The sequence below is a fragment of the Poecilia reticulata genome, linkage group LG14, assembly GCF_000633615.1.
Source record: "Poecilia reticulata strain Guanapo linkage group LG14, Guppy_female_1.0+MT, whole genome shotgun sequence".
Lineage (NCBI taxonomy): Eukaryota > Metazoa > Chordata > Actinopteri > Cyprinodontiformes > Poeciliidae > Poecilia > Poecilia reticulata.
The window spans coordinates 13,201,090-13,204,463 of NC_024344.1; positions in this window are offsets into that span (position 1 = coordinate 13,201,090).

The following is a 3,374-nucleotide window of genomic DNA, read 5'->3' on the forward strand; positions in this document are numbered from 1 at the left end:
AGAGAGAGAGAGAGAGAGAGAGAGAGAGAGAGAGAGAGATATTTTGATTATGCAATCACTGCAAAAGTGGATGGTGGAGACGTGTTGTTTCCCTGAAGGTGAATCTGTCGGCCAGAGCTGCAGACAGATAGTGGAAAAAATGATCTGATCAATAACAGCATGTGTTGTACTGCAGGGAATAATTAGGACGCAATGAGACATAAGAAAATCAGAGTGCTTGGAGGTGCATATAAGCAGCCTAGTCAGAGCTCCACAAATAAATTACCACTAAGAGACCTGCATCTTTCATGGCGTTGGGATGGTTAGCTGCATTTAATAGTAATTTCTCCATTTGTTTTTTTCTGTTCTTGTTAGCATTGCATCATGTCACTGTCTTCATAATTCTATAGATCCTGTTCAGTCTATGTCTTCTGCAGTCCCTGAAAACGTTGTTTTTTTTCTCTATTTGTTTGTTTGTGTGTGTGCAATCCTCTTCAATCCTTTATTTTTACTTACTTGCTGCTTGTAGCTAAGATTATTTATCTCACAACCAGATGTAGTTTGCTCATTAAAAAAATGCAGCAAATGGTTTTGATTCTGGTCACAATATCTGTGAACCTAATTTTGAGATAACCTGCATCTGCAATACTGCTGCAGCTCTTCACTTAAAAATGTCTAGATTTTTCCCATCTCCAAAAAGAAAGTGCTACATTAAGGTCAACCATTTTTTATTTAAAAAATTGTGAAAATGACTCCTTTTTAATAATGTTTTATTAATTAATTCACTTTTTTTTAATGAAGCATGAGATAAGGTCAACAATGATACCCTTAATTTTAAGTTTCGACTTCATAAAACCTTGGAAGAGCAGACCCAACATGGTGGCAGCAGCATCTGGTCTGAGTTGATGAAATATGAATGGAGCAAAAATACTTTGGAAGAAAAAAAAAATGTTGACAGTCGCAAGAAGAGACAAAGATGAAAAAGTTACACGTGCATCATCTTCTAGCAGGACTGTGAACCCGAACATACAGAGTTGTGTCAAAATGATTTACATCAAAGCATATTCATGTCTTAAAGGGAAAAAAAAGGATATAGTCAAAGTCCAGACCGAAATCAAATTGGGAATCTGTGATAAGACTTGAAAATTAAGTTCCACAGATGCTATCCATCTAATCATCAGGCTCCGGAAACCATCAGAGTTGTTTTCAGAGGATGAATGGCTGTAAATTTCCTGACCTAGATGTGCAAACCACTTAGAGACGTAACCCATAACGCTCGCGGCTAAATGTGGTTTTACAAATGGAAAGWRTTRACTCGGGGTGCTGACTACAAATGCGTGACAGAATCTTCAGATTCATATTTATGAAAATTAACATTTTGCCTCATCTTCAGAATGCACTACTTTGCATTGGTCTATCATAAAAAAGTAACACTTCACATGTGAACCAAGTCTGAAAAAGTGTTTAATTTAAAGCAGCGAATGGTGAAGGGAGACAAAAGACAACAGGTTGCTGAAGTGAGCTCAGACTGGCCGCCTGCCAGGGACAAAAGAAACTAAAGAGACTTTCATATCCACCATGCAAACCACTGCGGATGTTTGATAAGGATTCTACAACAAGCAGTGGATGACATAACAAATAAAGATCACCATTAGGAAAAAGGCAAAAAAGCCTTTGGGAGTTAAAGTAGGGTGCTGAAATGGAGTTAGATGAGAGAAAAAAACCGAAAGAACTCAATAGGAAAACTAAATCATCTTAAGAAATGGAGGAAAAATTGCACTACTTTAATGAAGTCTTGGTACTCTACACTCCTTTACTGTTCTTTAGACTTTTCTTGRACACTGGTGAAATTATAGTCGTTCAGATATCTTTTTGTGGCAAACCTATCAGCGTTCATTGATAAAGCGCCATTTACCATTTCACGTCAAGTTTGACAACCATCTATTTCAGGTAGTTTTTATAATCTACTCATACTCTACTGAAGGGAAATCTGAGTGAGGTTCACATTTCATTCTGATGGATTGTAGCCAGATTGTAAATAGAACAATAGAGCAAAATGCAAAATGAAGAAACACAAACAGAGGATAAAARGTTACAGTTGGTATTTTATTGAGGATGACATTAAAATGAAAACAAGGTAGCTGATCAAACGTTTAAGACCATAACCCACCACCCCCAAAAAAAWYCCMAWWRRRRAAAAWWWKSYKKYMAARRAARGSCYYMWKGGKWAMCCCMMYKSYYMARGKKKKSYTKGKKSCMMYKGKTYCMRTTKGRARGKKGSYYCMWKKKGRRRAMMWKGRAWYMMMAAAWYCMWKGKKKTKGRMCYYMAAMCMRKTTTKSYMWYCMWYCMWTCMMMMMWKKTTTYMAWKGGRAWTWRKWARGRRGGRMCMMMMMRGRMSGKYSKKRRRARRARKYYTTTKGCAGATRGGAASTGTGAACTGCTTTGGCATGTCACTGCCGCTTAAAAAAAAGCCCCTCTGTCAAGAGGGATACCTGCTGCAGCAGCCAGCTGCAGTTTGACACCTCAGCACAACCTGGAGCTCCATCATTCAAATGAGGTGGAACCAAGCGTCTTAAATCAGGATGGGCCACATCGACTATGCAGCAATGAAAACATCTCCGCTGGGATCGACTCGTCGAGCTCCGCAAACCGTCGGGGCTCTCCTTTTATCTCGTCAGAAAATAAAAATCCCCTCCGTCCGTCAGTGTTGCTTGTGTAACGCTGCTTTGCAAAGTCCAAACATTTGTATCATAGTAGAAGGTACAGCCCTTGTAGAGACCTTCTAGWCTGCTATTATACTGAAAAGTCTTCATCAGTAGGGGCCACAGCTTGGGTCAAGGATCTACCTTTGTGTTTACAGACAAGCCAGCTGAAAACCTGAGCTAAAAGCAAAGAGAAAATGTTTTGAGCCTGGAAATATTCCGATATTTAAAATGACTTTCACTCTGCCCCACCTCGGCAGTGATGACTCATTGTGAGAGGCCTTGAATGTGCAGCTCATTAATCCTGCCTCATAAAAAGACAGAAAGTCTTCCCGTCTTTGCCATCATGGTGAAACGAGAGTTATAAATTTAAGCCGTCGATCAGCAGTTTGAGTTTGAATGCATTTTGTAAAATAATTTGCTCACTCATTTTGGTCTCTTGTTTTGATTTTTTTGTTGTTGTTGTTTGTTTTTGCATTTAAAGCTCAACTCAAGATTTCGATCCACAGAGCTGGAGTTTAGGTTTGATTAAAGGTCGTATTTCAAAGGAGTCAACTGGCTCAAACAGAGAAAATAGCGAAGTGTAAAGTCTTCAGAAAGTGAAATATTTTCAACAAATTTACTGTTAGATTTGATTATCTTCACAGTTCATGAAAATGACTTCTCTTCCAAGAGAAATGAACTGAAATACA